Source organism: Callithrix jacchus, chromosome 11 (genome assembly GCF_049354715.1).
Source record: "Callithrix jacchus isolate 240 chromosome 11, calJac240_pri, whole genome shotgun sequence".
Taxonomy (NCBI): domain Eukaryota; kingdom Metazoa; phylum Chordata; class Mammalia; order Primates; family Cebidae; genus Callithrix; species Callithrix jacchus.
The window spans coordinates 110,973,222-110,984,322 of NC_133512.1; the positions used below are offsets into that span (position 1 = coordinate 110,973,222).

An 11,101-nucleotide genomic window follows, 5' to 3' on the forward strand; every position below is an offset into this window, starting at 1 on the left:
CAGCTCACTGCAACCTCTGCCTCCCAGGTTCAAGAGATTTCCCTCCCTCTGCCTCCCAAATAGCTGGGATTACAGGTATGTGACACCAGACCTGGCCAATTTTTGTATTTTTAGTAGAAATGGGGTTTCACCATGTTGGCCAGGCTGGTCGTGAACTAACCTTGAGTAATATGATTGCTTCATCCCCCCAAAGTGCTATGACTTTAGGCATAAGCCACCATGCCCAGCCCTCCCATATACTTCAAATCATCTATAAATCCCTTATAATGCCTAATACAATGTAAATGCTGTATAAATAGTTGTTATACTATTTTTATTTATAATTTTTTTATTGTTGCATTTTTATTTTTATCATTTTTTCCCCAATATTTTTGATCCACAGTTGGTGGAAACCAAGGATGCAGAACCCGCACGTAAAGAAGGCTGACTATACTCACACCTCCTGACATTACCGTGGTAAATGAACGTTTTGTGGTGTGGGATGAGGGTGGATCTCCAACCATAACGGAACTTGTCCCTCTGAGAATTCAGCTTAACTCTTAGCCAAGTCATCGCTGGCCACTCTTGAGACTTGGTTCAAACAAATAATTGTACTTGGCAGTCTAGGGAGATGGGGAGTGAAATCGTTGAGTTACAGAGAAGTCACTTTAAGTTGTGAATAAAGTATATACCACATTTAGAAAGACTAAGAAAAAGTTTGGCCCTAAAGTTGATGTTTTTTATCAAAAAGAAAAAAATTATATAAGATAAAAATTGGATTTATGGCCCGGTGCTATGTCTCACCCCTGTAATCCCAGTGCTTTGGGAGGTTGAGGCAAGCGGATCATGAGCTCAGGTGTTTGAAACCAGCTGGTAAAGCCCCATCTCTACTAAAAATACAAAAATTAGCCAGGCGTGGTGGTGCATGCCTGTAATCCCAGCTACTTGGGAGGCTGAGGCAAGAGAATCACTCGAACCCAGGAAGCAGAGGTTGCAGTGAGCCGAGACTGCACCACTGCCCTCCAGCCTGGGTGACAGAGTGAGACTCTTGTATCAAAAAAAAAAAAAAAAAAAGTTAAATTGAATTTATGTATCTGTCAAATATGGCAGGAAAGATCAGTTACTAGCCTGCAATAAGTAATAGAGTCACATTTCATGTAATGGCATAGAATGTGTAACAACTGTGTGGGGTCCACCCTGTGATAGGATGGAATGTGGTACACATCTTCCCAATCTCAGTAATGTCCATGCAAGGCTGTATCATTCTGGTAGTTAGGACCAGGCTTAGGATATGAAAGTAAAACATTTCCTCAAGCACCATCAGGTAAGACAGCATAGAACACTACTTTCACAAAAAATATATTGGGTTTTTCTTAAAATTTTAAAAATAATAATGCGAATTAGGCTATAAATAGAAAGCCAAATTATATTTTAATTGCCAAAACATAATAAAAAAAGACTATCTCCTTGAAGGAAAAAACATACGTGTTTTTGAGTCAATGAAAAAATAATCAAAAATGAAATTTCAGACAATTTAGAAATTACTGAAAAGGTGGCTACAATATTTTTGTGAAAAATATCGGAGGCAAAATCATAGCCATAAATACTTATACTTTTTTAAGCTAGATAATGCTAATTTAAACATTTTTTTTTACTATATAATGGTCATACTTATTTTGGGGATTATGTGATATTTTAATACCTATATACAATCTATAATGATCAAATTAGGGTAACTGGGAATCCATCACCTCAAACACTTATGTTTTCTTTGTGTTTAGAACAATTTCTTTTGTTTATGACAATTCTTCTTTTCTAGCTATTTTTATTTATTAAATTACTGTTAACTGTAATTTCCCCACTGTACTATCAAATACTAGAAATTATTTCTTCTCTCTAACTATATTTTTTTACCCATTAACCAACTTCTTTTCTTTCTGATAAAAAGTAATGTGATAAGCATCTACCTCAAAAAATTAAGGAAAACCAACTCCAAAACATTAAAATATGGCCACTAAACATATGTAACATCTAACTCATGTCCATGAAATAGAACACTGTGGACATTCTGTTTAATTAGGTACCCATTAGGTCCTACTCAGTACTATATATACTGAAATGGCATATGTCCAAAAGGCGTTACAAGAAGAGTCCAAAATACAGAATTACTAACGTGGTATGCCATGATTTAAGTTGATTTTTTTTCTCTTTCAAGTAAAAATGTATGTCAGTTCCTAGATCATCTATAAATCGAAACAAGAAAAGGATGGGAAGTGGGGAACCGAAGGTCAGGGATGGGAATGCCATATATTTTACATTTTGTACCTTTCAGAGCTTTTTTGATTCCTACGAGAATCTATTATTTAATCAAGCATATAAATTTGAAAGTGGTCAGGGGAGCAGCTACACCTAGAAGCTCATTTTTTATTCCCTTTGAAGACAGATAAAGCTCCTCTTGGCCATAGGCTCTCCCTTTCCTCTCCTCTTCAACCCACTCCACCTGAAAGCCAAGTTTTCTATCCTTTCAAGACTCCCTAGTCAATTTAGGAAGGCCTCACAGGTCACAAGTTTAGCCCAGTCATCATTTTCTGCATACCCTCACTTTCAGATTGGATAAGTAAGCCTCTATGTTCATAATGTCTATTTTCTCTTTTTCCTTTGGTTCCCACCCACACTCTTTCCACTTAAAATTAGGACCATGGCCAAGCATGTTGGCTCACGCCTGTAATCCCAGCACTTTTGGAGGCTGAGGCAGGTGGGACACAAGGTCAGGAGTTCAAAACCAGGCTGGCCAACATGGTGAAACCCGGTCTTTATTAAAAATACAAAAATTAGCTGGTGGTGGGCACCTGTAATCCCAGCTACCTGGGAGGAGGCTGAGGCAGAGAATTGCTTGAACCTAAGAGCCGGAGGTTGCAGTGAGCCAAGATCATACCACTGCACTCAAACCTGGGTGACAGAGCAAGACTATGTCTCAAAAAAAAAATATCTATCTATATATATATATATCTCAGCACTATGTGCCTATCCATGGGTATTCTTGAGTAAAATATGTGTAGTTCTCAGAGGCATTGACTTTTTGTCATCAACATTGACATTTTTTCCTTCTAAATATTTTAAATGTTTTTGAGTATTTCTTAAGTCTACATATGTCCATGGCTCCGTGCCAATTATTTAACGCCCATGAAAGTAATGCAGTAACAATTTGCATCTATGTGAAACTATTCAGTAGGTATGTATAACTCTTTAGGATGGTTAAAAACTCAATCTACCAAACACAGAAACAAATTCAATGATATTGCAACTTACAAAAAGCAATATTTCCTACAGTTTGAATTTTTAGCCTTTTCGCTTAATTAGTCTACTTATATTTTGTATTCACACTTTAATTTCATATTTGCTGCGTACCTGAGCCTCTCTCAGCTTCAGGAGAAGTTATTTGCCCTAGCTCCCCAAATTCTGCCCCCAGCTTTAATTCCAACTGAAAATGGTTCAGAAGTTAACGTGTTACCACCGCTGCCTGGTTATTAAGGGAAGCCGCCCAGACCAGTGGGATAGCAATGTGACAATCTTGATGCCTGGTTCTCCTGTGTAAGACGTGAGGCAACATTCTTTCCTTACATAAATAATGAAGGAGTACTATGTGCAAAATTGGGCTGAGTTCCCTGCATGATTTTATGTTTACAGCTGAAATAATTATGGATCACCTTTCCCATAAGCCGTCAAATAAACCTATCCTGCCTGGGATTTTTTTTTTTAATTTCTGGGTACCATCTGTTTCAGTTTGGGCTGCCACAACAAAGTAGAAGGGACTTGGTGGCTTACGACAGTGCAAATTTGTTTTCTCACATTTCTGGAGTCTTGAAGTCAAAGATCAAGGTGTGGGCCAGTTTTGTTCCTACAGAGGCCTCCCTTTTAGGCTTGCGTGGCCGCCTTCTTGTGTCCTCATACGGGCTTTCTTCTGTGTGCACACTTGTCTGTGTCTTATTCCCCTCTTTTTGTTAGGACAACAGTCAAATTGCATCAGGGCCCACACATATGACCTCATTTCATCTTAACTACCGATTCAAAGGTCCTATTTCCAAATATGGTCACATTTTGAGGTCCTAAGTTTAGAATGTCTACATATAAAGTTAGGGGGAAGAAACAATTCAGTCTGTAACATTGACTAAAATATGTTAAAGTCTAACTATAATGTTGTCCTCTAGAATTATGTCATGGGATATAACTAGGTGAAATTTTACAATGGGGTTCTTTTCACACTTTTTAATTAAGGCCCTTTGGATTGTATGAGTATAATTTCATTGACTTCTACACATAAAGCACAATTAGGCAGTGTTTCAGTGTACAATCTTTTGATAAATTATTTGAAAAAAAAAGGGGTCCTAATTCTTCAGCCTGCATCCATGTTATTCTGCTGTGCTCTTCCAAATTGAGGCTGGTCATAGTCATATGACTTACTTTGACCAGTTAAACATTGATAATGGAAACATAAGCAGAGGCTTTAAAATCACTTGTGAATTGGAGCTTGTCCTTTTGATGTCTGGGAACCTTTTTAACCGTGTGAATAAGCCCAAGATGCAGGATGATGAGAAACGCATGGCTCATCTGCTCCCTAACCACAGCCAATTGCCAACCAAGCCCCAGAATCGAGCCAACTGATATGAGTACAGCCAAGATCAGCACACCACCATCCAGCTGAACTCAGCCCAAACTGCCAACTTATGGAATCATGAGCTAAATTAATGGTTGTTGTTTTAAAGCAACAAAGATTTGAGGCAGTTTGTTCAAAACTTTGTTGCTTTAAAACAACCATTTCGCAGCAAAACCGAAGCAATACAATGATAACCTCAGAACTAAGAATCTCAGGGCTTACTTATTTAAACACAAATGAATAAAATTAACATTTGCATGTTAAAGCATCAACAACAGAGTTGGTTAACATCTTCAGAGATTGAAGAAAAGATATCAAAAGTGAACTGATACATAGTTAATAGGTTATGTGATAGCCAAGATGGATTAGTATATGCCACAGCCAAAATGTTGGCAAAATGATGTCAGAATAACTCAAAAAAAGTGCCAGGTGCAGTGGTGCATGTCTGTAATCCCAGCTACTCTGGAGGCTGAGGCAGGAAGAATCTTGCTTGATCATACCTGTGGATAGCACTACACTCCAGCCTGGGTAAAATAGTGAGACTCCCGTCTCTAAAATAAAACTTTTGATCAGGCATGGTGGCTCATGTCTGTAATCCCAGCACTTTAGGAGGCCGAGGCAGGTGGATCACGAGGTCAGGTGTTCAAGACCAGCCTGGTCAAGATGGTGAAACCCTGTCTCTACTAAATATACAAAAAAAAAATTATCCAGGTGTGGTGGTGGGCACCTATAATCCCAGCTACTCAAGAGGCTGAGGCAGAGAATTGCTTGAACCCAGAGGCAGAGGTTGCAGAGAGCCAAGATCGTGCCACTGCACTCCATCCTGGCAAAAGAGTGAGACTCAGTATCAAAAAAAAAAACATAAAACACAGTCGTCCCTTGGTATCTGCAAGGAATTTGTTCTAGGACTCCACTCCTCAATCCCCCACAACCCACCCATCTCAAATATCAAAATCTGAGGATGCTTATTTCTCTGATATAAAATGGGATAGTATTTGCATATAATCCCATGCACATCCTCCAGTATGTCTTAAAACATCTCCAGATTTGTTATAACACCTAATATATATAAAGTAAATGCTATAGAGTTGTAGTACTGTATTGATTTTATAATATTATTTTTTACTGTTGTAATGTTATTTTTATTGAATTTTTTTCCCAAATATTTTCAATCCAGGCTTGCCTGAATTTGTAGTTGTGGAATCTGCAAATATGGAGGGCCAACTGTATTAAGACAAATCTGGCCAAAATCACAGCTGCTTCAGTGAAACATCATCCCATCTTACAGCATTCCCTTGTAAAATGTAGTAAATTATAACTAACTTGAGTGAAGACTAATATAATTCAGTGGTAGAAATCTGAATTATAGACTACTTAAAAGGAGTATACCGTAGCATTTTAAGTTATACAAATCAATGGCTAACAAAGTGTGGCCTTCTGAAGCAGGCACTTCTCTATGCAAAGCCTAGCTCAGCAGCTCTAAGGAGTGGCTAATTGTTCATTGTTAATTTGTGTCACCTAGATAAATCAGTCTGTCTGCTCAGGTAGGAAAAGACAGTGGCCGCAAAGCTGAAATTGGAGTTCAATGACCAGATGTGCCAGTTCATGATGAGGGTCCCTGGGGATGCACCAAGAATGCAATGCCACCTGAGACTCCTCACCATGAGAGAGAAAAACTGGCAGAACAGAAGTTCAATGACAAAAGAGCAGAAATAAGTACATACAGTGAGGATGACTATATGATACATTGTCCAAATGAGACAATTGTGGGAAAAAAGGGGGTGCCATTAATAATTATGCTGATACCATAGGTGTAAACTGGAACTGTCCCAGTTTTGAAGTCAAGAGTTCATGAACTCTTTATCATACATAAATATGTACCATAATCAAGGAGAATCTGAAAGGAAAATAGTCTAAAATCATACAAGGAGCTAAAGAGGAAGTAGGTAGAAGACTGTGACTTTGGGGAAAAAAATGTCTAGAGTTACTCCTTGGGGAAAAGGAAGTCCATACTCTCTATATCAAGGAAGATTTGTAGCTTCAAAAGATCCTGAAAATCAATCAACTGCTGCAGGAAGAAGAGATGCATCATAGTAGCTGGTGACTCACTGCTGAGATTCAACTGCTTGTGAAACGAACCAGGCTGGACAAACAGTGAACAATCGACACTGCTGCTATCAGGAACTCACTTATTTTTTTTTGAGACACAGTCTCACTCTGTTGCCCAGGCTGGAGTGCAGTGGCGCAGAACCAGGCTGGACAAACAGTGAACAATCGACACTGCTGCTATCAGGAACTCACTTATTTTTTTTGAGACACAGTCTCACTCTGTTGCCCAGGCTGGAGTGCAGTGGTGCAATCTTAGCTCACAGAAACCTCTGCCTCCCAGGTTCAAGTGATTCTCATGCCTTAGCCCCTCAAGTAGCTAGGATTACAGGTGCCTGCCACTATGCTCAGCTAATTTTTGTATTTTTAGTAGAGACAGGGTTTCACCCTAATAACACACACTTATCATTGTGGTAAAAGCTAGGAGGAAAATGAAAAAAAAAAGGACATTAAGAGACTGTTTCTATGGGTGGTGAGTAAAATGATGAATAGTTGATATGGAAAGGCCTAACAAGATGACTTTTGAGCTGAGGCTCAGAACTGGCAATGCAAAGACTTTGGGGAAAGAAACATTTCAGACAGAAAAAACAACTGGTACAATAAGTTCTACAGCAAGAACAAGCAACGTGGCTGGAATAAAGGGAAGGAGGGAGAGTGACAGAAGACGAGATTAGAGAATTGTGGGGGTGGGTGAAAATAATGTAGAAAATTAGGGGATTTTATTTGAGTGTACCAAAAAGTAATTAGAAATTCATTGCAGAAGAGAGATATGATTCGATTTACCTTTTAAATACCCTGATTGCTCCCTGAGAAATATGTAACCAGAAAAGAGGAGAATTTGAAGAACAGTTAATAGACTGCTGGAATAGCCTGTGAGAGAGATGATTTGGATTAGTACAGATAGATGGAAGGCATCTGGTTTGGGCTCTGTTTTTTTTTTTGTTTGTTTGTTTTGTTTTTTTTTTTTTAATCATTGGGATCTGGAGCTTGTAAGAAAGAGACACACACACAAGAAAGGTGGCATTTACCCAGCCTAGTAGGAGAATGGTGCAATAAACTGAGAGAGTAGAAACTGGGGAAAAGCAGGTTTACTTCTGCCTTGCAAGTATTAAACATGAGATGGCCATTAGGCTGCCAAATGCAGACATCAGAACAATAGTTGTATAGATGGCTCCAAATCTCAAGAGAAAGCCCAGAACTGGAGTTATCTATTTTTGAATAGTTTAATATAAATGCCATTTAAACCAAAGTACGTACCAACCAAAGAAAGATTTACCAACCAAATGGAGAGCAAAAATAAATAAATAAATAAATAAATAAAAAGCAAGAGTTGCAATTCTCGCCTCTGATAAATAGATTTTAAAGCAACAAAGATCAAAAGAGGACATAATGGTAAAAGGATCAATACAACAAGAAGAGCTAATGATCCTAAATATATATGCACCCAATACAGGATACATAAGACTTATAAAGAGACTTAGACTCCCACACAATAATAGTGGGAGACTTCAACATCAATATTAGATAGATCAACGAGACAGAAAATTATAAGGATATCCAGGACTTGAACTCAGATCCAGAACAAGTAAACTTAATAAACATTTATAGAACTCTCCACTTTAAATACACAAAATATACACTCTTATCAGTACCACATCACACCTACTCACAGGTTTAAATGAAATATTGGTCGGCCATTATTAAGCACAATTACTGGCATAAAAGAGGTTTTCAATACCCATTTTTAGACTGCATTCTAGCCTGGGCAATAAAGCAACACTCCCGTTCTCTCTCCCTTTTCTTATTCCTCTTTCTTCCTCTCCTTCATTCCTTTTTTTTCTTTCTTTCTCTCTTTTTTTTTTCTTTTAAAAAAAAATAAGAATGGTGAGTGAACCAATGAATGATCTATTGCTTCCTATAGGGATCTGTCTTTCATCAGATAAATTATCATCTTGAAAAGAAAGTCATTTGCTATTTAAGATTTTTTCTTTCTTCTCATGAACAAGTTTTTTTTAATTTGAAAAATAAAAAGAAATAAATAAAAGTACTAAATGAGATTAGGTATAGTGAAAAAGAAAATAAAGAAAAGCTAACTGCGTGGCACTCAGTTTAAAATTTGGAGCCTACATTGAAGGAGTCAACATAGGCAACAAGAAAAGAGTAGCCAAGGAAGTAGAAGGAAAACAGAAACTTTGGTGTCATAGAAGCCAAGAAAAGACAAAGCATTAAGAAAGACAGGGCCATCCGCTACATACGCATGCTGCAGAGTGATTAAGAAGTAGACCATGTTCAAGCCTCTAATCCCAGCACTTTGGGAGGCCGAGGCAGGTGGATCATGAGGTCAAGAGAACAAGACCATCCTGGTCAACATGGTGAAACCCCGTCTCTACTAAAATTACAAAAAATTAGCTGGGCATAGTGGCGCGTGCCTGTAATCCCAGCTACTCAGGAGGCTGAGGCAGGAGAATTGCCTGAACCCAGGAGGCAGAGGTTGCGATGAGCCGAGATCGCGCCATTGCACTCCAGCCTGGGTAACAAGAGCGAACTCTGTCTCAAAAAAAAATAAAAAAAAGAAGTACACCACCAAGGAAATAAAATGCACTATTATTAGTTAAATAATTGGAATCTAAATATCAGTGTAAGCTACTGTCTTGGCTGGATGCTAAAAGTTCAGGGGGGTTGGTGTTCAAATGACCACTTCTCCTGTATCCCCTCCAGGAGACAAACCTAAATAGCTAAAGTTGAGATCAAACTACCAGCTTTACTGGCAATAAATCTGGATGAAAGACTATTCCAAGGCCTTTTATGTCACTCCCTCTGTCATCAGAGCCACAGTGCAGTGGCTATGTCATTGTTAATGAGGCTGTAACAGATCCAAGTACTCCCCATTCTCACTAATTGAATTTGCCTCACTCTCCCTGTTTGAGTAAGAAATTGGATACACGTTTCTCTTATACTGTTACCTTCTGGAGAATATAACAGCAGCTTCCATATGTAAATATAAGGACAGGACTGTGATATGTTCCCTAACACTGGGCTGGATGAGCTATGGGCATTACTTGTAATGGTTAGCTTTAGGCTTTAACTGAAATGAGCCTGAAAGACTTATTTCTCACATCTCTAGAACCAGATTCACCTAAGCAGTCCTTACCAGGCCCCCTCCTCTCTTGTTACCCAGTTCTTCTAGGTCTTCCATGACCAAGAATTCTTTCCATATAGAAGTGCACCCCAGCCTCTTAGGCAGGGAAGAAAAAATAAGGAGAAAAAAGGCTCCAATGATGTCATCCAGTCCTGAGAGGGAGATTTTATGATGAAGACAGATATTGGGACACTTCTTTCTTGCCTTTGGAAAGAGAGATTAGGCATGTACCCTTGACTTCTACCTAGAGATTATAAAATGCCTTGGACAGAAAGTATATCATCATGACTGAAAAGATAATAATTTGTTATTCTGATTGAGAAGAATTTAAAAGGAAGATGAGATATTCTATTAAAATAGGGGAAATATCAGACCCTACTTCTGATGTTAAAAAAAAAAAGATTAATAGTAGATGGGTCTCTTAGTATTGAAAAAAAAACATAGCTGAAAGTACAAAAAAATCTACATCTATTCTAGCAGATATACCAGTGCATACAATATAGCTTAGGGGAAAAAGTCAAGGTGAACTTAAGACTTAGCAGAGATCAATTTTACCTTGTAAATATCCCTGAGACTTGGTGGTATAGAGTTCATTATGAGGACAGTGATCAAAAGGTGTATCTTGTTCAAAAGAAATCAGTCAAGTAAAAAATGGAGCAGAATAAGATTACAGTTTAAAGAATATGTAATGGAATGTATACAAACGTGAAGGTGTCGACGCCTAGAAACCACTTGAGTGAAGAAAAAAGGGAGAATTCCAGATAGACTATCACAGTGGGAGTGTTCTATAAGAGAGTGTTGCTGCATGAGTACATATTTAATGTATTTCTGAAGTCAACAGCAAAACTGAACTTGAGCTTTGTCAGAGATACAGAGTGTTGGGGGTGACAATATTTCCCTACCTTCATGATTCCGTGAAATAACTTCTCCTCCAGGAAAGGACAGCATGTCAGTAAAACTTTTATTTATTCTCCCAACCCCTAATTCACTTTCTCACATAGGAAGAGGAATGCGCTACCCAACTGATATAAGAGAATCTGACAATTAATTAACTTTTCTGATTGGAGCAATAGAATGACATAAATGTCAGGTGACACATATTGGCTTTATCTCTTTGACCCCTTTTTCAGGATCTGATACAGATGAGACAGTGTTTTCTCTTCTGGATGAATAATTTTCTGTCTGGATAGGAATTCCATCTAGATGTTATGGCTCTGACACCA

At 38.2% G+C, this 11,101-nt stretch overlaps 1 long non-coding RNA gene across 6 annotated transcripts in view; it reads right to left on the reverse strand.

Moving 5' to 3' along the window:
* The window catches only part of LOC128928459 (uncharacterized), a 178,979-nt gene extending 168,128 nt beyond the window's left edge, over window positions 1–10,851 (reverse strand). For 2 of the 6 annotated variants that reach the window (XR_008473474.2, XR_013523779.1), the window contains exons 1-2: window positions 10,434–10,833; window positions 453–602 (exon numbers count right to left, since the gene is read on the reverse strand). This is a non-coding gene — a long non-coding RNA (uncharacterized LOC128928459). Of the gene's footprint in view, window positions 1–452; window positions 603–10,433 lie in introns of all 6 variants that reach the window. The other 4 variants (XR_013523776.1, XR_013523778.1, XR_008473473.2 and 1 more) reach the window with 4 other exon arrangements.
* Window positions 10,852–11,101: the final 250 nt, after the last annotated feature.